Here is a 27036-nt window from a genome sequence, read left to right as displayed (position 1 = left end):
TGCTTTTGCCCTGCCGTGTGTGTAGTGAGAAGTGCTTTGAAAACAAAGTTTTCCATACAGATGGTGTCTTTGAAAAACTTCTTCCTAGAAATTGTTTACCTTTGCTGACACACACCATTATCCCATGATTATGATAAAAATACACTTAAAGACTTCTCTATGTTAACCAGCTACCGAGAACGCTTTTAATCGAGTTCTAATTTTTTGTTTGAAGCTTCTCAACAATTGGAATTTTTTATGCATGCATTATGTTTTTCTTAAAAAGGGGAAATTATGTATCTAAAGTAAATATGCCTTAAGTAATGGGGTTCTATACACAGGTTACTTTAATCACTTTCATCGTCAGTTAAAGCTGTTTTACATCTTATTTGCAACAAAAGGGAAGTCTAATTATCTTTAAAGAGAGCAGAAAATAGTGTGCTTTGCTGCTGATGCAATGCTGAATGCTGCTTATGCGATGTGACAACTAAATACCTGTCACCCTCTTCAGAAGCTGTGACTGGTGACAGAATAACCACCTTTTCTGACCTGGGAAGAAGGCAAGGGGGGTAATTTTTTTGCTTCTTAAATAGAAACAATTTGCCACTCTCACCTTTTATGATAATGATAATAATAGTACTTCCAAGCGAAGCGACTGTTGATTTCCTTTAATGGCCAAGATGCACTCCTGGCTTTAAGGTTCTTTTTCAAACATAGAAACCCTATGTCTAAACTCCCTACAGTCTACGGATTGAGTCCTGGGATGTGTAGTATTGTGGTATACTGTACAAATGGAAGGGAACACACACTTTACACAGGCCTCTTTGATTTTAAAATGCATGATTTTATATGTTGATGTTGTAGGAACCTATTTATGTTTTTGTTATCATAATTCCTAAGATTTTACCCAATAGCAATCAAGATTTTATACATACAATATTTTTTATTTGATAAACTTCTGTCAGAAATGAAAATGCAAGCTGCTATAGTTCAACAAATTAATTTTCAGCCTTTTATGATTATATTGATTCTTAATTAGAATTAACAAGCAAACACGAAATAGTTGAAATAATACCAACATAGTTCTGAATATTTTCTGTGTCTGATAAGGGCATGTTTTGGAGATGCTTCTTTTGAAAACCTGCAAATTGATTTGTACTTTATATTGTAACCCAGGTTTCATGTGGTATATTCTGTAACAATATCTCCCTCAGACATACTGTAGGCAGTAAGTTTTTTGCAACAGAGACTCATTACACCCATTGTTACACTACTGTATGTTTAAATGATCATCTATTGATGGTACTACATAAGAATAAATAATTATTACAAATGAGTTGATTTATTTATTGTTTATGAAAGAACAATGCTGAGATTTTGTTCTGATCCAGTTTCCTTGCACTAACCCGCACTGTCCACTCATAGATTGTTATCTTGTTTAGAATATCTGAGTCTGAGCTTTCTTGATATACATCCCTCTTAGATCCACAGATACAGCCAGACATGATGAATATTCTTGTCCTATAGGCGCAGATTTGCATCCGCTGTGTTTGTGTAGATGAATGTAGCTGTCATGTCAATGTTCAGGTTCATGCAACTAAAAACTGCAGAACAGTGACACGTGTGCACAGAAATTTTCATACAATTCTGTACAAAAGTGACACAAGGGAGACACTTTTTAGCGCCAGTTCCCAAAATTAGAGGCAAGTTTGTTACAGAAACAGACACTTGCTTCCATTTAGCTGGTGCCCAGTAACAGTGTCTCACTTTGGAAGCTCCTGTTTTAGGGATATTTGTTAATTTTCTCTATATCTGGGCTAATTTCTCTTTGTGAGGTTGTTTTAAATCCCTACATCTATTTCCCAAATATCCTATTAGATACACACAGACATTACAAATACAATATGCTCTGATGAGGTTCTGAAATGATTCCTTGCAAGTCTCTACTCAATAGTAGAGAAAGGGTGGCTCAGTGAGTAAAGACTGAGTCTAACACCGAGTTTGCAGCAGGGGAACCTGGATCAATTCCTAGTATCAGGTCCTGGTGACCTTGGGCAAGTCACTTTATCTCCCTGTGCCTCAGGCACCAAAAACATGTAAAGCGCTACATAAAACTAGCAGCACTATACAAGAACAAAAAATAAATAGGATAATGGGCACTCACCCAGACTTGGCTTAAAGCTTTAACGCTCATTAGTACCCCCCAGTGTCCAGGAACCCTCCAGTTATAGAGATATACAGTATTTCCTGCAAATTTTGACACAAAAAAAAACTACAAACAAGGTCACCAAGGTCACCGATAGAAAGCCACTATGTCATCAGAACTTTATTTTTTAGCATTATGGGGTTGAAGCAGGGGGTCTCCGGAGCTGAACTCTGTTAATGTCAGGTCCGGTAACCCCCTGCTTCCCGAGATACATCTGTCTGGGCTGTTTGGGGCTATGGAAATGGCGGATTTAAAGCTCCTGCTCCCTGCGACATCATCCCTTGCGGCTTCCTATTGGCCTGAGTGACCGGCAGCTTTAAACCTTCGGAACTACTACCTGCACACCCTGCGACATGCAGGACCTTTTAAAAAGACATTTTCCATGCCCTGCCAGTGCTGATACTAGCAGCCCCTTAAGGCAAGGATCTCGGGAAGCAGGGTGTCCCCAGAGCTGAAACTAACTTGGCTCAGCTCCACAGACCCCTGCTTCTCACTTATTTAAAAAAAAGTAAACTGCTTTAAGCAAAAAATGAAATGCTGAAGCCTAAAGCAGTAAAAAGTATAGCTATAAACTTTAATCTCTATTAAGCTCCTTCTGCTTAGAAAAGAGAGACCGAAGCATTACTAGCCTGGCAGGTCCACAATAAATTCTGCTGCTCATCCCCAATGCACTTAACCCCCTCCATGCACCTAAGTCCATGGTGACTCAGCCGTCCGGGGGCGTGTCGGGGGAGCGGGCCAGTGACGTCACGGAGCTGGTTCGCCCTCATTGGGCGAACCGCTCACGTGACCGGCCCTGCGCTCCCATGAGTGCGAAAATGAAAAATGTTCATAAGACTTACGCTTTTGCACGCTTGCGGAGGCGTAAGCGAGCCCCTGCTAAAGCCGCTCCCATTGCGGCTGCAGGGGCTCACTGCCGAGCAGCAGCGCCCCTCAGCACGGGTCAGCGCATAAGCGCTGACCATGCCGAGGCCTAAAGTGCAGACTCTGCTGTGGGGAATGAGAAGTTGGAGCAGATACCACTGAAAATCAGCACTTTAACTGCATTCCCCAGAAGGAGAAGGATTTTCAGAGAAAAGCCAGATGTTTATAGGGATATTTTTTATTATTATACATGTAGCCCTCCCTGGCCGTCTCCATAGGGAGTTTACATCGGATAGACTACAGTATATGTGTGGCTTCCTCAGTGTAACCTTCAGGGTGCTGGGTCCATGCAGCTGGGTGGGGATGGAGAAAAGATGGGTGCCAAGAACCTTTATAGTTACGAACAAGATGGTCTTTATTTACATTGCATAGTATTACAATTTCTTCCCCAGGTGCATTACTGCATTCCTGGAGAGGCACATTCTTTGAACAGTTTAAGTATTGACTTAGGCCCGTAATATAGTGGGCGCGCTTGCTCCGCTGTGAGCACGTGCTTGTTCCGCCGTGAGCGCGTGCGGCAGTGAGCGTGGAGCCGGCTGATCGGGGGGGGAGGGAAGACTCAGAAAAGAATCTATTCGCGCCACTCAGAGCGTGTGTATGTGTGTGTGTATAGGCAAATATTACCAGATGGTGGTCCAGTAAGGAGAGACAGCACACACGGGATATATTTCAAAGTGATGTATTGAACACGAAAAACCAATGTTTCGGTTCCTGGAAACGGAACCTTCCTCAGGGTAATACAACCCTGAGGAAGGTTCCGTTTGCAGGAACCGAAACGTTGTTTTTTCGTTTTCAATATATCACTTTAAAATATATCCTGTGTGTGCTGTCTCTCCTTACTGGACCACCATCTGGTAATATTTGCCTTTATCTTCTATGGGGCTAGCATCTAGAGTTTTTTATGTGTGTGTGTGTGTGTGTGTGTGTGTGTATATTTATCAAAGTTGCACATGGTATGTTAATAAATTATTTATTCTCACAACATGTCTGTTTTTTTTAATTTGTTAAATATTATATACTAAATTATTAACTTTCAAACAATCTATGCACACACACATATACATATACACATATACAAACATATATACTCACATATACACACACCCGTGCGCGTCATAGCTCACAGCACGGACCCGTACACACAAAAAGTGAGCTTCACGTGCACGTGTGTTCTCACACGCGCGCACGCCAACTATAAAACAAGCCTTAGACATACAAGATAGCTTCTTCCACTTGCTACTTATCCTCATGATACCTTCTGGGTCCCTGATTTGGCTACCCCTTTATCTCTTTGGTTAACAAGACCATAGTTCTATAACTTTCTCTGACCATCCTTGTAGTAGCGCTTTAGTGCTAGGATGGAAGAGGGGGTCACTTTCTCTTGGGCCCCACCATATACTCCCCTGGGATGCTCACTGCAGGAGGTGTCTACGGACACAAGTCACTATTCCTTTCCTCTCCTTACTAGAGAGGTCTGAATCTCTGCTCTCTGCCCATCTCCTATGCATGCTTCAGTGGTGGTGTGGCAGGGGAAAATCCTTTAAAAGGGTGTTCCACCCATTATTCCCTGGGATGCTCACCTTGGGAATGAGTCAAAAGAATTCCATATTACTGCTTCTGTATGCAAGCCTATGGGCTACATATTTGGGTAACCCCTAGGGGACACAGGCCTCCCTTCTTGGAGCCTGTACTGCTCTGCTTCTCTTATTCTAAGGCCGGGGCCATGGTAAAAAATACAGCGCTGAGCCAGGAAACTTACCTCCTGCATCCGGCATGTGTGGGGCTTTGGTAGATGCTTCCGCAGGCGTGTGGAATTGCAGCCGACAGATTCATTTAATTTTTCGCGCTGAAGGAAGCGAAGGGCCGGTCACGTGACCGGCAAAAGCAAATGGCACTCCGTGACGTCCGTGACGTGGCGCGCTAGCCGCGCCTCGCCCCCCACCCGCTTCACAAGCGCGCTCACTGACACTCATGCCAGGACACAAAAAAGCTCCTGCTTGAGCAGGAGAGCATGAGCGTCAGTGCTGTATTTTTTACCATGGCCCCGGCCTAAGGAGCCTAACTTCAGAGGGCACTTTCCCATCTGTCAAACAAAGATGGGGATGTCTTCCCTATACTACTTATTTACCTTTCTATATACAGGTGAAATTCCACCACGGTCTCTCCTTCTGGGGTCTGAGGATGGAGTTCTTTTCCCGTCCTATTTATGATCTGTCTCCCACTCCCTGTCCCTAGGCAGAAAAGGTGAGGAGCTTAGCCTCCACTGTCACCCTAGACCAGGTGACCCATCCAGCATATTCCAAAAGCTGGATGTGGCCAGGCCCCTGCCTGGTCACTTGCAACATATTATCTAAGGGGGCAGGTGTTCAATATCTAACTCCTTCAAACCATTTAACCCCTTACATCTATATGGTAATCCCAAAAGGGGGTTACATAAAGTGCAACATATATCAAAATATTTAACCTCACGCACAAAATGCTGCATTTGATTTTGGATGAAAAATCATATCATATCACCAAGACATAGAGCTGTGACAAAGAACTCTGACCCTTGCTGTATAAATCCACAATGATTTACATAAAGGTTTGGAGGAAATGTCCAAGCCAAACCTTTTAGGGAGAGCAAAATGTCCTAAGTCTGAAAACAGGTTCACTTTTTATGCTTCTAACCGACAACCGTTTAGTAGCCGGCTGGTGGGAACTGTAGCTGCAGAGGGAAAGGTAAGAAGGAATAGACAAAGGAAGCATGGCTGTTCTGTCAGCTCTCTGTACATTGGTTGCAGAGTGATCATGGCAGGAAACATGTTTGCTAACAATGAGCCACTACCTCTGTGTGATCCAAAGGGAGTTACTATGGACAGTGAATTTCTAGTGTCTTGTCTGTTCTGCAATGCTCTCCAGAACCTCCTGGCACCTACTATATTAAAGGGCCGCCACAGAAACCCAGTGCAACATCTAAAAAATATCCTGGCAGATAGGATCTAATGGTTTGTTTTGTTTGACAAGTTCCTCTCCTGTAATACATCTGCTTTTGTCTGTTGCCTCCCCGCTGAGGCTCTGGGATTATATGTCTGCAGAGGTTGAATCTCACATCATACAGTTGGCTAAGTGGTGTCTCTGATTTTCTTTAGCTGGGTATATCCACACTCCAAAACATAATCAGAGTGCAGTCTTATCTTCTTACAGCAGTAACACTGGCTGCTGACAGCAAGGCTGCCACTTCTTTGAATTAATTGCCTCTGCAGATATTTACAGAAGCTAATGGGAATGTATAAACTATCATCAAGGCTTTGTTTGGCTTTTTTGACCCCTGAAATGTGTTTTTGATTTTATTTTGTAGATCTCAAAAGCAAACTCATGCTAAAGCTGCTTCTTATATCTATCAATCGGTTAGAAGAATTATAACAATCAAGAAAAAATATTACTTGGCGTTTCCATTGAAAAGCCTGGCAAAAGTATGTAAGAAACGGAAACGATTTCTAGATCAATATTTGGTATCTGCAAAAAACAGAGATTTCATCTTGGGTTCTTGCATTAGAACTTTTTGGTGTTTCAAATTAAAAATAAAAACTTTAATATAGAGTTTGTTCCACAAAAGAAAATATGCAGTGCAATTAAATACTAAAGTATATTAGCATGAAAAAGTAACTTACTGTAACTCGTATGCACTGGTTACATAAAAGTGGGAATTGAACATTGAAATGAGATATACATGGTGTTAAAGCTGCAGACCAAGCAATATCCTACATGTGCTTTTTTAAAAAAAATAAATCAGTTCTGTACTATGAGAAAATACTTGTAGCATTTTTTTAAACCACTTTGAATGACATTTTTAATGTATTATAATGTAACACATATTTTTTGTTTCTATAGCAACCATTTACAAAGTCACATCCCTTCCTCTTCTTAAACAGACTCCGGCATGCCCCATTTTGAGCCATGCCCTCTCTCTAGCAGTGCACCAGTTGTATCTAGTGACTGCCTGGTCACATTCTTCCCCACAGAACTTTGCATTTTTGGTCCTCTTTTGCTGCACTGACAGCCATTTAGTGAACCCCCGAGCCGAATCTTCACAGATCGATCGGCAACATAGCTAATTACTTATCATTGTGTGGATTGTATTGATACACACATTAAAGGGCAAATTTAAAAATGGCAGCTTGGACTGCAGCTTTAAAATGATTACAGGCGAAATATTACACGTGTGCACGTTCAGTTAATGGAATGTACTTAACAGCCACAACAGTACAAAGTGGATGTAAATAAGCAAAAGGTCAGAAACCTTAAGAAAAACCATAGTGCTTGTGTTGTTAGACACACTTATAACAATTCTAACCATCTAAGTCTGATCCAAAGTCAGGTACAAGATGCATTGCTGCTTGAAGTGAAAGTGAAGTACCATAAACTGGGATTACAATAGAATGAAAACACACCGTAATAGGACCCAATCACTCAAAGAAACAATTGAGTAAAATTACAAAAAAAATTACATTGAGCACATACATTGGTATTATTTTTTTCTAAGGCACTTGCTGAAGGTCATAAGTGGCTGTGTTATTGGGATTTAAATTAGATTCACTCATTTCACAGCCAGTGTTGTGACCACTAGACGGCAAATTATCTTTATTATTTCCATAGGATTGGCTGTTAAATCCAGATCCCCAATCCAACACACACTGCTATTCATACGGGCCTCACAAGCACTGTGTACACCGTCACTAACTTCAGTCAAGCACTAATACCATGCCAAGCACTGTGTGCATCGTCACTCATCTAACTGCAAACAAACTACTTCCACCTTATATAACTTCTCCTGTAAAATGTGGCTGATTTCTCCTATATGTTAGTGTAGGTATTTTGCAAACCCTGTTGCTTGAAGGCTTGTTAGGTACAGTACAGTAGCTAAACTGAGAAGGCCATACAGGCAGCACATTTCCATTTAATGACTGAGTGTGGAAACTGGCGGATCAGTTATTGTCCGTAAGCATCTTTTTGTGAGGCTGCACACTAGATCCAGTCATTCTGAATCAAATCTTCATTTAGAAGAGTAATTAAGTGTTCATGCCATCAGGCATCAGGAGTCTGTGCTTCATTAATTATCAGCTTGGCGTTGAGGAGAAGCTGGATGACAGAGGAATGTAGCGTGAGCAGGCCCCAGTGCTGCTTCCCCCAGTACTGCAAGCGATTCATTAAGGTCATTAGGGCGACTTTCCAAGTGCCTTTCAGAGCCCTCTCTTCTCCTCATGGCCACTCTTTACTCAAGCTAATGGCGCACAGTGATGTGCTGACACTGGATTCCTTATATGGTTCCTTAGAGGTGCTGTGCAGTTCTCTCTTTGCTACATGGTTTCCTTCTTGCATATATTCTCCTATACAGGACAGGATTTTGAAGCTTTTGCGTTTTGGAAATATGGATTTTAAAAAGCACTGCTTCCTGAAAAATGGGCATGCTGAAATGTAAAGCAAAAAGAAAATCATTGTACTAGCATCCGATACATTTTAGGGTTGATCACATTGGTTTTTCTTAGACATACTCAATTAAAGAGGGGTTATCTCTGGAGGGGGGGGGGGGGGTGGGGTTGGACTAGCTTTGAAGCAGGTGGTCTCTGTACAGTAGCTCAACAGCGTTAATTTCCGCTCCGGAGACGCACTGCTTCCTGAGATACTTGACTCTAAAGGGGCTGCCATTATCAGTACTGGAGGCCAATAGAAAGCTGCAATGTAATCCCTTGCAGCGTCATATTGGACCTTTAGGAGATGCGTGCAGAGGTGTTTAAAACAGGAGGCTTTAAGGGAAAATCAAAATAAGCTTTTATTTAGCCGGAACTTTCAAAACATAAACATCGTGGGATCAGCAAAACAGGGATAAAGGATAACAATCAGACCTAACTTCAGCATGGAGCGCTAACTAACACAGCATACCTCCTTGTCTTGAGGTTTGGGGGTGGCTAAGCCCTTTACCAGAACAACGCAATATACCGGCGCCTAGATGAATACAACCCATACAGTCCTAGAGTGATCACTGACCAAATGGTGATAAAGTCCTTAGTTTCCAAACAATATCCAAATGGATCTTGATTGAAGTCTCATGACATATGGGGATAAACAAAAAGAAAATTCATAGTGCAACACTGACACAAAACAGATAGACAGAAACACTGACCACAGACAACACATGAACCAACATGAACCACAGAATAGCTAAGAAATTAACTGGTGCTATTTAATAAAATGATACACAGACAAAACCAATGTCTAAAAAAGAACACAAGCTGAGAAGATCTGTCCGGAGGAAATAAAATTGGAATCCTACTCACGACAATGTAATAAATAATGAGAGAAGGAGTGGCTGCAAAATATCTCTGTAAAGCGCTGCGTAAAACTAGCAGCGCTATACAATAATTATTATTATAAACTGGCGTGATCAGCAGCTCAGTCTCTCCCTTGGTGCAAGATCCCAAAGAGGGGACTCCACAAGGTACTTCCAAGCCCCGGATGCCGCCGTCACGTTCACTGCTGCTTTGATCTCAGACCCGCTGGTCTCGTCGCATTCAGATGACGTGGCTGGAGCATGAGCCGTCGCCGAAAGTCCCAGTAGTGCACGGCACTTAGCCGGAAGCCTCTCCAAGCTCCACAACTGTTCGATAAAGGGATAAAGCTGCAGAAAATCCACACTAGTGTTCTCTATAGTTGCAAAAAAACACCCTACACGTTTTGTGACGCTAGTCACTTCGTCAGGGGCATGATGGGTAATTGGAGTATACACATATATATACTCATGCAAACTATCAATAAAACAATGACTAATAAATCAATAATTGAACCAATAAACAAAACGAGTGGATGCTATTCTGTTAGGACAAAACACAGTAATCACAACACATACTAACATTAAAACACAATAAACATGCATTTGACAAAGTCAAAATGATGTCAGTGCTTGAATGGGACCCATATTGCTAGGTGTGTCAGCGCAGTCAACAACAAACTACAAAAGTAGTGCGGAGGTCAGTTACCTTCGGCTAAAAGTCCTTGTGCAGGGTTTCCCTTCACAGCAGCCTGCAATCTATAGCGGTTCAGTGTGTATCTGAATCAGAGAGAAATAGTGCCTGTGTGATCTCTCCAGCAGTCTTGGGTGTTTTCATGCATTAGAGATGCCAAGACTGTTGTCAAGCAGGATTTTAAACTCTCTTAACGAGCCAGGTAGAAGCTGGTTAATTGCCTCATGCTGCAGACATACCAGCTGCCTGCTGGACTCAACAGCTAGAGGCAGGCTTTCCTTATAAAGCCTTCAGACAGGGGAAAGACCGTTTCACATAACTCCCCTGTTTGTTGGTAGGTACGGCTAGCCATAGCGATAGCCCCATCCCTCCACTCTCTTGAGCCCAAGGTCGAGGGAGAATGGCTGGAGGGAGAGAAACCCCATATTTAGTCTCAGGTTTTCCTCAGAGCAAATCTTCTTTTAAGGCGATCCTTGCTCCTACAAGCAACCTTACTTTTTGCCTATGGGCCAGTTATCTGGTAGTAGGGAGATGAGGCAGCGAGGTTTTCTACCTCTATCAATTCGTGACCAAGATATGTGGCCGTGGTTGAAGAGGACACCGATGACAAAGTACTTGTAGCCGGTATACATAACCAGTGTCTCCTCCAGCATATGCTTTAATTCAGCATGCTTTAGTTGTTCGCGGGGAACTTTTCGAAAGCACAGTTTCTCCACAATGTGCTTAGCTTCCTTAACCCTGCGGAGGACTTCTTACTTAAGCTCCTTTTCCCATCTTGCCAACTCTTGTTTTACTCCTTTGGCATTGAGTTTTTTCTCACGTCATGATCTTTTCTTCTCTGTCACTAGGTTGAACATCCGCGTCTGGCTCAGCATCATTGATCTCGGGCAGCTCAACCCTGTCAGAGTTTCATCAACTCTGATTGATTGACTCCCAGGGCATGTTATGTTTCTTTTGTAGTCGGCAGACTTATAGTCATGGGACTTTCTTTCTCGATGCATTCATTTATCCAGCCTGTCCAGTTCTTCCATACTGTATGTGGGGACGTCCCAAGTGATGTATGGTGGGAAATCTCTACTACAGGTCTTGAAGCTTATTCAGATCCAGGGGACACCGGCCTACAGCTTCCTCATCCATCATGGGCTTATCTGTAAAAAGCAAGACACCCTTATCAGTAGAGCGGTCATTTGCGTCTGGTTCAGGATCCTTAAATTCCAATACAACGATCTTGCTGCAGTTCTCCTCACATATAACCGTTACCCGTGGCCTCGCTTTTTAACAATTGGCAAACCTGTAGTCTTGTGCCTTTATCCTTTTCAAAGACGAGTGTAGATCCAGTGTTGCATCTTTAGGGGCGTGATAACAGATACCGTTCTCTCATTCTAGCCAAAGACTGAATCTTTATAGCGGCTGCTTTGATCGTGAGGAATCTGGTTCGGACCATGTGGGCACGGTAGTATGACTGGATTTGTATCGCACTTTTCAGTCGTAATTCGTTTTTTCTTTCCTGAATGTTGTGGATTGTCGATTGTAGCACTGAGACGGCATTGTGGGTGCACTTATAGCAACGCACAGCTTGCTTGGTTGTGACGTAGGACCTATATGTGTACTGAATCATACAAGCAGCTTCCTTTATTTCCCTGAAGCATTTCTTCCTTGCATTTGACTGGACCAGAATTACACATTGCTTCAAATGTTCATATTTCTTTCTTTGTCATTACATTCTCCATATTTACTGGAGAAGGCAGGCTCTTTATTCTGGCGATAAAGCTGACAAGCTTTCGTTCCTCTATAGGCAGCCTGTATGACGACCGCTGCAGCGTGTATGCGCAGATACCTTTCTCCTATCTTCCTTGGATAAGAACTCTGTTTTATTTTTGTAAGAATGCTTCTCTTCTTTCTTTCATAGTTTGTTCTGATCGGAGAGTTCTATCTGGAAACAAAGCGATTGGCATCTTTCCTGCTCCAAGGCGCCCTCTGCTTCTTTCAGTGCTAACTGCAACTTTTCTTGCGCCACTTGTTTCTTCACCTTTCTTAATTCATAAAGTTTCTCATTTTCTTCACTGACTTGATCAGTCAGATATGAAACCTCCTCTGTCAGGTTTCTGTTCTCTCTTTTTATAGTCTCTATAACAGTCAGGACCTTTTTCTTAGTCATCCTTCCATTTACCCAGCTCTGTTTTGAGACTTCGGCTCTCCTGGTGCGAGACTTCTAGCTCTGTGTTGAGATTGTGAAGCTCTTTCTGAGAAACTTCAAGATCAGTACTGAGACTGCAAATCTTTCTGAGAGATTCCCAGTTCTCCACCAAGACTGAAATTCCTTTTGAGAAATTTCCAGTTCTGCAATGAGACCGCTGACCACTTTGCGAGAGACAGATATCCAGAGTGTGAACCTCTCTCAGATTTCCAGCTTTGTACTGAGACTGCAAAACTTTCTGAGAGACTCCTTGGTCAGCAATGAGATGGAAAAACTATTTTTGAGAGACCCCTTCTGGGAGAGTTCAAGCTTTATACTTAAACTTAGAGTGCCTTCTTCCGTGAGACTTTCAGCTCTTCCTGAGCCTCCTCATACCTCTGCTACCAGTCAGCAATAACTTCGTCAGTGTGGCTCTGTTTCTTGATCATGGCTGCAATAGTAGCGTTCGCCGTCTCTAGATCAGACCTCAAGTCCTCAAACTCGGTCCCGGACTCAGAGTAAACTGCGAGTAGAGCCCTCTGTAGCTCTGCGTTACCTTCTATCTCCTGTTTCAATCGTTTACGAAGGAGATCAGTCATATCTGGCAGTTTGCCGTGTATCTTCACGGTTTGTAACGGTGTCATTACTTACTTGTTCTGGCTCCGCTTCCCTAGTATTGTTTGTTGAGTCTTCCTCACTGACAGACACTTCTTCAGGGTGCAGGACTTCTGCATTGGGCCCTCTGGAGATTCCGCCATTCCCGGGACGAATCTTTAATTCACTGCAGGCTGCAGGACATCTCGGCCCCCTTCTGCTGTTTCAGTTCCATTTGCGGACGTGTCTGCAACATCCACGGTAAGCTGAGAACCTCTTGTTTTCTTGAAGCTTCTGTAGTTTCACTGCCCCCACCATTTTTTCAGTTGCAGTAGTAGGCGGAAATTCAGCTGGTCCTGGTCTTGCTGCTGGCACGGATGTAGGCATATGACTCTTCGGTGCATTCAGGGTTCAGGCACCCCCAACATCCTAGGGGTGTTCTGCTGGTTCATCTTGTTTCTTGGGCCATATAAATGACATAATCATCATCATCATCATAATGCCTGAAGAGATACTCGTTTTCGTGGGTCCGAGTTAATTACAGAAAAAACAAATTCCCTGCCCCCCATTCTGGCACTGTCAGGTGTATTCTTCACACTGACCTCGTGAGGCGCTATTGCATCAATATTCTCTGTATGCTAGAACCACAGTTGCTATTCATACAGGTGGGGCAGACTTCACTTGCAGAGTTCGTAGATCTCGCAGGTATCTTTAGACTTTTAATTTTTTTATGAGCAGCCATTAAAAAAAAACATGTTTTTATTTTTTTCCGCACATGTAATGGGGTAGATGTTGGTCACAGAATCAGTACCTTGTGTGGGTCACCTTCTGTAGCAGTCCCCTCAGCCAGACTGTGGCAGTTGTGGCTTTATCCAGCGCAGCTTTTTCTGGGTGGTTCTGTAACCCTTTATTCTGGTCACCTCTGCAAGTGGTTCTTCCGCTTTTACTCCTGTTGCTCAAGCTGTTGCGTGAACTGTTGTAAACAAAAGCACCAAAAAAAAAATCACTGGCGGTTTCTGGGGCTCCTTTGAAATTCAAGGGCCACTTCTCATACATCTTCAGCCACCATACAGTATGTAGGAGATGTGAGCAGGAGGCATTTTAAGGGCAAATCAAAATAGGCTTTTATTAGCCGGAACTTTCAAAACATGAATAGCTTGGAATCGGCAAAACAGGGATAAAGGAAATCAATCAGACCTAACTCCTACATGGAGGGCATACCCCCTTGTCTAGGGGTTGGTGGCTAGACCCCTTACCAACAACAAACTACAAAATGAGGGCAGAGGTCAGTTACCTTCGGCTGAGGTGGAGGTTTGAAAGTCCTTGTGCAGCGTTTTCCTTGACGACTGCCTGCTCTCTATAGCGGTCCCGTGTGTATCTGAATCAGATGCATTGTCCCTGTGTGATCTCTCCAGTAGTCTAAGGTGTTTCCATGGATAGAGATTCCAAGACTGCTGTCAAGCAGGCTTTTAAACACTCTTAACGAGCCAGGTGGAAACTGGTTAATTGCCTCATGCTGCAGATTAACCAGCTCCCTGCTGGACTCAACTTTCCTTTTAAAGCCTTCAGACAGGAGAAAGACCCCGTCACATGACCTTTACACAGAATTCAGATCCCGGCATCATCGTCACATGTAAGCCTGCGTCCATGCTGCCTGCGCGAGACAGCGCCGTAATGTTGCACTAGCTTGCAGCAGGGGCGATTCCTCGACTACAGGGTTGCGAGATGGGTGGGGTGAGGGTGGGCCAGGGCGTACCCGTGACATCACGTGCGCGGTTCATCCTCATTGGCTGAACCGCACATGTGACCGGCCCATAGGGCGACAAAGACAAAAAATGTAGTCTCTGCACGCAACGCGCCTACCCACGCTCATGTGCAAGTGTGTGCGAAGTATGGACGCTCCAATGAATTTACATTGATTTGATGGCGCAGTGCGCGAGCTTGCGATCAGGATGGACGAGGCCTAAGGCTGTGTTTATAGTACTGACTACGGCGACTGCGACGTTGCGCAGTGCCGTAGCAAGTACATGCAGTACGTCACGGTACCCATAGTGGGCGCGACCACGACGGCTGCTGTCACGCGGTCGTGATCGCTGGAAGTCAAAGGATTTTGACTTCAGCAATGGCAATGAGACGTCGGTTGTACACCCCCTGTCGCCCTCTGTACAGACTCCTGCACTATAACCAGGAATCGCTATTACAACGGCGACGGCTTATGTCACGCGAACGCATCACTGTAGCCGTAACTATAAATACAATCAAAGTATCTCGGAGAGCAGGGGTCAAAGGGAAAGCTCTTTTAAACCTTTTACTCATTTGTATCGTGTGAAAAATTCAAGTTTATTTTGTGTTTGCTGAATCCATTCTTATTGGCTATTTATGTTTCTCTGTATTGGGGTATAGGGTGAAATGGGTGCTCCAAAGTCAGTGGAACTTCCAGCATATATGTCCGTAATAATAAACCAGGACTGGTGGACAGAGTAAATAACGGAGTGGGTATACTAGAAAAATGTGATATGTGAGTCACCTTTTTAACACATACGTCTCCTGAAGGAGACCAACTATTGTGCCATAAGGCAGCGGTGCGCAAACTGTGGGGCGCGACCCCCAGGGGGGGTGCGACACTGCCGACGGGGGGCGCGGGGTTTACAGAGGCCCCGCGCGCTTCCCGAAGGCACTTAAATTAAGTGCCGGGGGAGCTGCAGGGCCTCTGTAAACCTAACTTACCGTGGCTCCGGCGGCTTCCTCGCTGTGTCGCCATGGCAACGCGGCGTCAAAATGACGCTGCGAGGTCATGTGACGTCACGTTGCTATGGCAACGTGACGTCATTACGCCGGAGCGCGGGTAAGTTGGGGTTGGGAGGGGGGCGCGGGAGTGAGGGGACAGCCGGCAGGGGGGCGCAGGGAAAAAAGTTTGCGCCCCCCTGCCATAAGGCACTCTAGTGACACCTCATTGGAGACAACACAGTGCTATTAATGATACTCATCTATAACAATCACAAATAATTAATAAAGAATCTTACCCACTCCATCTGTCTGTCATAGTCCTGCATGGTCCATCCGAATGGCGTGCAAATCTGTAGATAGTAATCCAGCAAGATTAAAAGATGGGGTATGGGCACAGCAGCCTGGTTTCTACAGGCTGCTGGTGTGTGTGTGACGTGGCCCTGTCAGCTTGCACGGGCCCTCCCCTAGGGGTGGAGACTCCCTCCTTCTACCTTCTACCTTCTAGCCGTTACTATGGTATCCATGCCGATCTGACGCTCATGAGGAGGTGTGGCCTGAGGGTGCGCGATCCAGTTTTTTTTGGGACGCAACACGCGGGGCTCACATGCATGACGTCACACCGGCGCGCACCCGGTTTTGGTGCCAATTTTAAAATTTTGGATTGGTTATTTGTTTATTATAGGGTATACATAATGGGGCCCCCTTCCTCTAATCCCCCATACTCCTTGATAAAGCACCCCCACGGTCCGAAACGCGTAGGAGCTACTGTTTCACCCTTTGGGGTATGTTTTTGTGAGTGTTGCTGAATAAATAGACTTTATATTTTTACACCACCTGGCTCCCTGGCAGTGCACTGTTTTGCTCTTTTTTTTCTATTTATGTTTCTCTGACTAATGATAACACCATTATTACTTCACAAAGAACTAAATAAAAAATATGTAGCTGCAGCATTGACAGACAGTAGCAGACGATTACAAACACTTACTGTACATGAGCATTGACAAAATTAATTAAATGAAGATTGTAAAACAATCTCCAAAGCTTTTGTTTATTATAGAAACATGAAAAGTTAAAAAAAGTATTTAGAAATACTGATCTGAAGTGCCGATTACCTACATTTAACCTTTAGACATGCCACTACCATTAGTTAACTTTGGTCTTGTAGGGACTGCACATAACAAAAATAAATATGTAAATCTTGCCTTAAAATATGTTCTTTTATTCCAAATAAAAATATATCACTTGCTATTGACCCTCTTAGTGCTTAAATGGCCTAACCCCTAACCCTTTGAGCTCAAGCTGAAGTTACCTGGCTGAGTGCTATCAATTTCCTGTGCCTCCTATATAAGGTATGTTTCTAAATGATGGCAAGTAGGTAAATGACCACACTGACGTAGATTTGTGACATGGTGAGCTTTTGTTACCATCCTTCCGATGGCAGTGTCTTGATGCATGACAGCACTGATAAGCTGCTTTACAAAGATAAGGCAAAGCAAACATATTCACCTCTAATTACACATTGCGTACAAAATGCATGCTTCCGATTGTCATCTCCTACTGTAGCTAACAATGCAAAGCAGCACAATGAGATAACTCAAGGAAGCCTGCAGAGGTTTCTGTGGTTAGGGGATAATTGACACACGTGATAGTACCTTAAAAGAAATGAGTGACAGCATAACTGCAGGCACCCAGTGACACTTTCAGTCAGAAGTAAAGCACTGATTCAATTACTTTTACAATGAAACTAGTTGTAAACAGAACCTCCACTAATGACTTTACACAACAGTTCATGTTTGGGGGTTACCGCTCAAAATGCACTTCACACAGTGTATAATAATGGTTCTTATTATTACTTTTATAATGTCCCATACACAGCTTGAATCAAAACACAGACAACAAAACAAGTGAACGGAAGGCTCCAAAAAGTTGTTTTTTTAACTTATCTATGTACGCAAAGATATGTTACCTTTAGAAGGACTTCCACCTTTATCATTTCATAGTTGGCTTATTTTCCAACTATATTTAGCATTTTAAAACTGAGCACACCCAGCTGAAATTGTGAATACTACAGACGCTCCCTGTTATTCATGAAAGCACAGTCAGACAGAGCACTACTGGGACTTCTTGAGTAATATCAAATTCTTCTTTCCACCACGTTCATGTGTTTTGAGTGTTTAAGCCAACTAGTGAAAGTAAACTGTAGGGCCCAGATTCACTAAGGAATGCTAAGCATTTATTTTAATGGCAAATGTATTTTAAGACATGCTTAGGCATAGCACCCTTTGATGAATCTGGGCCTAGGTGTTTATTATGGTGATACCTTTTAGGGCTCCAACATAATAGTTTTAGTGAACCATAATGTACAGAGCTCTTCAAAACTCACAGGTCCCTGGACGAACAATTCACATGTACCACAACTTGCAACAAATGTACAACTGTTGGAACGGTTGGGGAGAGAGAAAACATCACAGAGGCAGTTATTTTGCATATGACCAACAGGAAGACCCATTATATTTGAAAATGTGCATTGTCATCACCATGATAGGAATAGTGCTCTGTGTGGTGCATTGTCTATTACAAGGTTGCTCAGATAGATAAAACAATAGTCAGCACTCCAGAGGTCTTCTTATAAAGGTGAAAATGTAATGCAGGATTCTACATTCCATTTTCACCTTTATAAGAAGACTTCTGGAGTGCTGACTATTGTTTTATCTATCTGAACACCGCTGTTTGTGGAAGTCTTTAGCACCGGGGGCAGATTGCTGTGCAAGTAATGTGAGTGTTCCTTCAAACCGACCTATTAGAAGGTTGCTAACAGCATCTAGTTGTTGCTGGTTGCAACTTCTTTGCCGACTCATAGTAGAAACAGCACATTAAGTTGTTTATATTGAGTTATTCAGTTACTAATAATAACGCCTGCACCAATGGCTGCAGTATATGGAGATCCAGCAAGATTGTGCTGTTGAACAAGCAATGCAGTAGTGTTGCCACTGAACACAGATTGGGAGAACTCTTTCTGAAACTCTAACAACTCACTGTAAAAAATGACGCCAAGAAAGCCATCTTTTGGCTTCATGTAAAGTATTTTGCTTCATTTTCATCCATGAGCAATATGGGAAGTTGCTATATGGAGCAAAAGGAGGAGTTAGAGGGATCAGCAGTATGAGTTATACGGAGGGGTTATGTTTAGTTATATGGCGAGGAATAGAAGGAATTATACAGAGTAATTACATTAAGAAACAGGTGGAGCTTCTTTGTCCGAAAGCCCTGATAAGACAATCCAAGAATACCTTGACAAATGGAGGCTTCCTCGCCTCACACAAGATGATCTCTTAAGGTTAAACGCTAAAATGATTAAGCTGGAACTCATGGAAGTAGGGATATCTTTAAAGTTTTCCAAAGCCCCAAAAGTGGATGTATGCTCTAATGCTTACTATAAGAAGTATGTAGTAACCAAGGAGGGAGAGAGATTGGTGGTTTGATATCTTTTATTGAACCAACAAATAGTTGATATGTTACAAGCTTTTGAACCTCTCACGGTCCTTCATCAGGTATGGACCCGGAGAGGTTTGAATGCTTGTAACATATAAACTATTAGTTGGTATGTTGCAGAGTACATGCAACCACACACGTGGGTTCTCTTGGTAAGGCTTATTTATTGAGCCTTAAAAACATACAGCACACAAAACAAAATAGCTTCTCTTCAGCAGACAAAACAAAATAGCTTCTCTTCAACATAGAAAACAAGGCAGCTTCTCTTCAGCATGCAGGACACAGACCGTTCATCACACATGTACTTTGAAAAACAGACCTTATAGCAGTAATCTCTTCGGTATTTCAGTCCTGTCTCCTGACCAGCTAGCTTGCATGTGTGTACAGCCTGGGGGTTTTAAAACACCTTGATTATGCAGCTGGGGTCAGACTAATTAAGCAGCCCTTCTCAACTGAAACTTAACCTCGTCACTGCTGCACTGCAAGCCTAAACATAGGTTTGCCAGGTATGTGGCTGGTGACGTTCATTCACCTTGTCACATTCCTCCCCTGTGTGTTTTGCTGAGGCACCGCACGGCTGAAGCCCGACCATCCACCCCTTCTCTAGAAAAGAAGTCAGCATTTGCATTTTCTATTCCAGGCCTTTGCTGAATCTCAAATGAGACGGGTTGGAGGGCCATATACCACCTGGTCAATCTAACATTGGAGTCCTTCATACTATTTAACCACTTCAATGGAGCATGGTCTGTCACCAGAGTAAAATGGACTCCTGCCAGGTAATGCCTCAAAGCCTCGATTGCCCACTTTACTGCGAGGCACTCCTTCTCAATCACTGAGTAGTTTTTTTCCCTCGGGAACAATTTCCTACTCAGAAAAAGGATCGGATGTTCCACTCCCTCAAACAGTTGTGACCACATTGCCCGTAGCCCTATCTCTGATGCATCGGTTTGCACTACAAAAGGCCTGTTGAAGTCTGGGCTTCTAAGGACGGGACCCTCTGATAGACACCTTTTTATGGCCTCAAAGGCTCTCTGACACTCCCTTGACCATACCACTTGTGTATGGGCACACTTTTTTGTGAGGTCCGTTAATGGGGCTGCAACTTCCGAGTAGTTAGGGATGAACCACCGATAGTACCCTGCTAAACCCAGCAGAGAGCGTACCTGCGTTTTTGTTTGGGGGGTCGGAACTACTTTCAGGGCAACTACCTTGTCGACTAGTGGCCTTACTTTTCCACCTCCCACTGCATACCCTAAGTATTTGGTTTCCGCCTTACCTAAGGCACATTTCTTAGGGTTGGCTGTGAGCCCTGCCTCTCTTAGAGATTTGAGGACCGCTTTCAGCCTATTTAGATGGGCCAGCCAGTGTTTACTATAAATGACAATGTCATCTAGGTAGGCTGTGGCATAAGCCCTATGGGGTCTCCGCACTTTATGCATGAGTCTCTGAAATGTGGCTGGGGCTCCATACAGTCCAAATGGCATTGTCACAAACTGGTATAAACCCATGGGAGTGGCAAAGGCTGTTTTGCACTTGGACTTTTCCTCTAAAGGTATTTGCCAGTATCCTTTTGTTAAGTGCAGCGTGGATATATATTCCGCATTACCAAGGGCGTCAATTAACTCGTCCACCCTTGGCATCGGATATGCGTCAAACTTGGATACCGCATTTACCTTTCAGAGGTCCACACAAAATCTGACCTTCCCATCGGGTTTAGGGACCATAACTAGTGGACTACACCACTCACTGCATGATTCCTCAATCACTCCTAAGTGTAACATTTCTTGTACCTCCTTCTCTACCAGGGCCCTACGACTTTCAGGCAACCTATAAGGACGGGAACGTACTTTTACCCCAGGTGCTGTCTCGATCACATGTGAAATTAAATTCGTTTGCCCTGGCAAATCAGAAAAAACATCATGGAATTGTGTAATTATTTCTAACAAGTCCCCTTTTTGTTCAGAGGACAACCGTCTACCCATTGGGATTTTATTGTCACACACGATGTTCTCCCGTGGAGGCTGAGGACCCAAGTCCGTTTCCTCCTCCACCGGGTGGATGAATAGAGACCACGGCATCTTCCATGGTTTCAGCAAGTTCACATGGTAAATTTGTTTACCCTTCCTGGACCCTGGTTGAGCGATCTCGTAATCCACATCACCCGTGCGGCGGAGTACTTCGAATGGGCCCTGCCATTTGGCTAGGAGTTTGCTTTCACAACTGGGTAACAACAACATCACCTGATCTCCTGGGTGAAACACTCTCATACATATTGCAGGGTATTCTTAGAAGGGGACCGCTGTTCCTCCCAGGACTCCTTTAGGAGGTCTAGGATACCCCGGGGTTGGCGGCCATACAGCAGTTCAAATGGAGAGAGTCCCGTGGAGGCCTGGGGAACTTCCCGCACTGCAAACAGCAGAAAAGGGAGAAGTTCATCCCAGGCTCTCTTCTCTGAATCTACAAATTTCCTCAGCATCCCTTTTAGAGTTCGGTTAAATCTTTCCACCAATCCGTCAGTCTGTGGATGGTAGACCGATGTCCGAACAGACTTGACCTCTAGTAATTTTAAGACATCCTGCATCAGTTTAGCCATAAAATTTGTACCTTGGTCTGTCAACATAACCTGGGGAAGTCCAACCCGTGAGAACAGCTCCAACAACTTGTTGGCTACTTGCTTCGCCGTTGCTTTTCTCAGGGGGAACGCCTCAGGATATCTTGTTGCATAGTCAACTATTACAAGAATAAACCTGGGTCCTTTCGCAGAAGGTTCTAGAGGTCCTACCAAATCTACCCCAATCATCTCAAAGGGAACTGACACCAAGGGTAGAGGAACCAAAGGGGCTGTTTTTTGTCCCTTCTGACTAGTTAGCTGGCACTCCAGACATGCCGCACATAACTTATGCAATGAAATACGGTCCAATGTTTTATCCCTGCCAAGGTGACCACCCCAAGGGACAGTATGGGCTAGAGTGAACACAGATTTAACAAACACCTTGGGAACCAATATGTCTGGTGACCTCCCCTGTTTGTGTCTGCCTATTCACCCTATACAGGATATCATTCGATAATTCAAAATGGGGAATACTATCACCCCCTGTTCATTCAATATTTGCTCATCAATTTTTACCACCTTATCATACTGTCTAGCAAGGACTGGGTCTTCCCTTTGCCTCTGGCGAAAATCATGGAAGTATAGGTCTGGTAAATCTCCAGGGCCCATATCCCCCTCCCTCTGGCCATCCCCAGCCATCACTTGTGACTTCTGGCTACAAGAATGGTCACCTTGAGACCCAGATTTCTGCAACCAGAAATTGGTTGGTTGGAAATTTGTCAGAGCGTCTTTGCTTCCGAGTCTTTGGAACCCGCTGTCGGCTGGGGAAAAGGTCTGACGAGAAGGGGAACAGTTTGCCAGGGTTCTCCTGAGCCATAGAATAAGGCTTCTAGTGAGAGACTGGAGCCATTAGGTCAGAAAAGAAAGGCCAGTCCCGGCCGAGCACAACGGGGGCAGGGAGCCAAGGAGCGACTCCTACTTCGAGGTAGGCCTCCTGACCTTTTACCTGTAGCCGGATTTTGGCCATCAGATACCGTTTTACATCACTGTGTATACATTCTATACTCCATGGAGAGTCAAAAGAACACACGTTAGGCGGTAACAGTTCCTGGAAAACCAGAGTTTTCCCAGAGCCCGAATCTACAAGGGTCTGGACTGTTTTTCCCCCAACCTGGGTTGGAAGTAGCCAGGGCTTGTAATTTTCTCCAGTGAAGGCCGAGGCGACGGTCCTGCTGAAGGAACAATCCATCTGTGGACAGTCCACATGCCGGTGGCCTTGTTCTCCGCAGGCGGAACATGGAGAGGGTTCCTGTAACAGGGGAGTTATCCCTGTTCAGGAAATGTGCCTCTAATCCAGCAGTGTGGTGGTTAACTGCTGGTAGTCAATTATTCGACACCACCTACCTGATTAGCTTCTTAGAAAAGCCTGTCTTTTGAGATAGGGAGGGAGATTGTTCCTGAGTCTCACAAGTTGGGGGGGCTGACCATGGGGACAGATGTCTTGAGCCTGCAAGAAGAAACAGCAGAGCTGCTTGCAAGACACAGGGGAAAGAACCTCTAAACCTGAATGCTGACATAGCCTGAGGAAAAAGGCAGCAACCCAGGAACAGAGAAGACTTTCCCTCCAACCACAAGAAACAGATAAGACTTTCCTTGATAGGACTTTTGGTATATCTGCACATATCAAGATATATGTTTGGGGCTGGGAGACATGCTTATCTAAAGGGAGTTGTGGACTGCATTGGTTTCACTAGAAATACTCCCAAGTGAATAGAAGCTTTGTTTGACCCCTTGTTTGGATGATTTTCTGATGTTAAGGAAACAGGTGCAATAAAAGCCTTATTTAATTTCACCTTAACAAGTCTCCCTTGCATACCTCTGTGCACGTCCTCCTACAGTTCTCTTGCAGGAGGGGACCGTGGATAGCGCTCCGCTGGACCGGATACTGGAGACCAGGCATCTGGTGGGTCCTGTGGGCGACGTCCTCGGAAGTTCCTATCATCAGGAAGGGGATGAGGGTCTTGGCGGTGCCCGGCGTTTTGACTTCTTCCTTGTTGGAAGGACTGCTCCTTTCGTGGCACTTGGCGATTGCGCATGGAGAGGCTGTATTTTCCCTGTTGTTCCAATCTCCCTCTTTGGGTCTCCGCAAGTGCTGGTGAAGATGGATCCATCGGGTCCAGGGCACTCGCCTGATCCTCAGCCCCAAGGAAGTTTTCAACGAGTCGGACCGCCAAAGCTAGGGTTTCAGCAGCATGGCGTTTTACCCACGAGCGTGCGGAAGGGGGTATTATCTGTAGGAATTGTTCCAAAACCACTTGCTCAAGAATTGCCTCCTTAGTACGCTCCTCGGGTTGTATCCAGCGAGTACACAAGTTCAATAACCGCTGAGCGAGGACCCGGGGTCTCATCTTAGCGGTGTACTTCAGGTTCCGGAACTGCTGCCGGTAGGTCTCTGGGGTCAGACCTAAGCGATCCAGTATGGCGGCTTTTACTTGTTGGTAGTCCATTGCCTGATCTGCTGGGAGGCCCTGATATGAGGCCTGGGCTTCTCCTATGAGGAGTGGGGCCAAAGCAGTTGCCCAGCGATCTGCAGCCCAGCCCTGAGCTTCGGCAACCCTTTCAAATGTCAGTAGAAAAGCCTCTGGATCCTCGTTCTGAGCCATTTTCCTCAGGAGGACCGGGGGTTTGTTCGCAAGTTCTGGACTGGCAGACCCCTGGAATTGGGTCAGCAGCTTGGCCATCTGCTCATCCTGTGCTGCCTGCTGCTGTGTTAGGAGCTGGGTTTGCTGCTGCAATAGTAGTTGGGCCTGCTCCTGCATTAACAGTCCCTGCTGTTTGGTCTGCTCCTGCAAAACAGTCCCTGCTATCTGGTCTGCTCGCACAAAAACTCTTTTAAAATTTCTTCAATTTTTCTCATTTTTGTGTGTGTGTGTGGCCCTTCAACTGCAGGGGCCTCTCAAAATCCCGGCACTTCTGACACCATATGTTGCAGAGTACATGCAACCACACACGTGGGTTCTCTTGGTAAGGCCTTGGTCCCACTCTGCTCCGATTCCCCGCCCCCCGTTCCGATTTCAACCCCTCTGCTCCAATCCCCGTTCCTATTCACCCCCCCCTGCGTGTGTATTTGCCTGTGTGTGTGAGTGGAGGGGAGCAGGGAGGGAAGCTGTGTGTGTGTCTTGGGTTTTTTGTGGTTAACTTTTGGCCGGCTCGGGAGGAGGGAGGTGCGCCCAGCTAGAGGCAGAACATTTGTATCTCCCGCTCCCTGAATCTGAGCTCCGCTGCAGCCATCTGCGGGGGGGGGGGATTTACGGGAGCAGCAGAGGGCATGTGGAGGGAGGGGGAGAGCAGCGGGTCCCTCCGCTCAAAAAACGCCCCCCCCCGGCCGCCGCTCCCTACAGACCGCAGGTAGCGGTCAATCGCCTGTCAGCGCGCCGCCTGTCTGCAGTGCGGGCACGCTGACTGAGGGAGCGGGGCCTTTATTGAGCCTTAAAAACATACAGCACACAAAACAAAATAGCTTCTCTTCAGCATACAAAAACAAAATAGCTTCTCTTCAGCAGACAAAAACAAAATAGCTTCTCTTCAGCATAGAAAACAAGGCAGCTTCTCTTCAGCATGCAGGACACAGACAGTTCATTACACATGTACTTTGAAAAACAGACCTTATCGCAGTAATCTCTTCAGTATTTCAGTCCTGTCTCCTGACCAGCTAGCTTGCATGTGTGTACAGCCTGGGGGTTTTAAAACACCTTGATTATGCAGCTGGGGTCAGACTAATTAAGCAGCCCTTCTCAACTGAAACTTAACCTCATCACTGCTGCACTGCAAGCCTAAACATAGGTTTGCCAGGTATATGGCTGGTGACGTTCATTCACCCTGTCACATGGTACAATAGAAGGTATCATACCACCTAATCCCACTCCCTTCTTTGTTACTACATGGAAGAAAGGACCAACACGGCCAATCACCCTTCTTTATCTATAAGAAGTATATGACGTCCCGAATTGAATAGCTCTATTTAACTACTTTTTTAAAATATAATCCACAAGGAAGAGAAAGATCCAGTCCAATATTGCTCCTAAATTCTGACCTTAAACGTTGTAGCAAGAATCTAGCAAAAAGACTGAACATAATCTTCCCTAATTTAATACATTTGGACCCAGTTGGCTTCGTTAGTGGTCGTCAAGCGGCTGATAATACATGAAAGATAATAAATATATTATATTAGCTCTACGGCTGATAATTTACACCTCATACATAAACTTTGGCCCTCCTAAAATCTCTGCACGTTCTTCATACCAACCAACTAGATTGTAAGCTCTTCGGAGCAGGGACTCCTTTTCCTAAATGTTACTTTTATGTCTGAAGCACTTATTGCCTTTGTGTTATTTGTATTATTTGTTACTTATATGATTGTCGTGTGTATTACTGCTGTGAAGTGCTATGTACATTAATGGCGCTATATAAATAAGACAGACATACATACATATATACATACATACATACATACATACATACATACATACATACATATTAATAGTGCCAAATCAAAAGCGTTTCTTTCTAGATGCTGAGAAAGCATTTGACAGAATGAGTTGGATTTTTTTTTAAGACATACACTAACTTCCTTAGATTTCATGTGCCCCTTCCTTCAGGGTGTCCAGGCGTTATATAAATCGCAGACAGAAAAGTTGAAGCTCCCTAGCAATAACCAAAATACTATTAGGATCAGAACTGACACCAGACAAGGCTGCCCACTGTCACCTTTGTTGTTTGCCCTTATCATAGATCCGTTGGCATGTACGATCCGTTTGAACCCCAAAATACACAGATTAACATAGGCTCCGAGGTTTATAAACTCTCCCTGTTCATGGACGATATCATTTTAACAATTGACAACCCATTAACCTCACTTCCAAACTTACAGTTGACTCTTTACCGACTGTGTTGCTATCGGGATATAAGATTAACATGGAGAAATCAGAAGCACTAAACTTAACATTTCCACATCATGAAGTGAAATTGCTGTAGTTAAATTTCAGCTATAAATGGAAGGACAATCATATCAAATATGTGGGTATCTTTTTGACGAAGTGTACATACACTAGTCAAATATAATTTGCCAAATTTATTCTCCCAAATTAAGAATTATTTGGACCTTTTGGAATAAGAACCAAATATATTGGCTAGGCTGAATTCAATCAGTTAAAATGAGAATCAACAGAAGACTTCTATATCACTAGCATTTTGAACCTTCCAGCTATTGCTGGGTAAACATCTAAGCCACATACTAAACATTCCCTTCGGGCTAAATGATAGAAAAAAAACTTACAAAGAGTCTCCTCCCGTACCATAGAAGTCACAACACATATGTGGAACTAAA

General features: G+C 44.2%; 1 long non-coding RNA gene across 2 annotated transcripts in view; it reads left to right on the top strand.

The window, feature by feature from the left end:
• Positions 1-27036, top strand: part of LOC142502237 (uncharacterized) — a 144150-nt gene that overhangs the window by 72375 nt on the left and 44739 nt on the right. Inside the window, exon 3 of one of the 2 annotated variants that reach the window (XR_012803687.1) lies at positions 6450-6564. The exons of the other annotated variant lie outside the window; for it this stretch is intronic. This is a non-coding gene — a long non-coding RNA (uncharacterized LOC142502237). The remainder of the gene's footprint in view (positions 1-6449; positions 6565-27036) is intronic. 2 annotated transcript variants of the gene reach the window in all.

The sequence above is a fragment of the Ascaphus truei genome, chromosome 9 (assembly GCF_040206685.1).
Source record: "Ascaphus truei isolate aAscTru1 chromosome 9, aAscTru1.hap1, whole genome shotgun sequence".
NCBI classification, from domain to species: Eukaryota; Metazoa; Chordata; class Amphibia; order Anura; family Ascaphidae; genus Ascaphus; species Ascaphus truei.
Note: the sequence above shows the minus strand (reverse complement) of the source record. Positions and strands in the feature narration are given on the sequence as shown.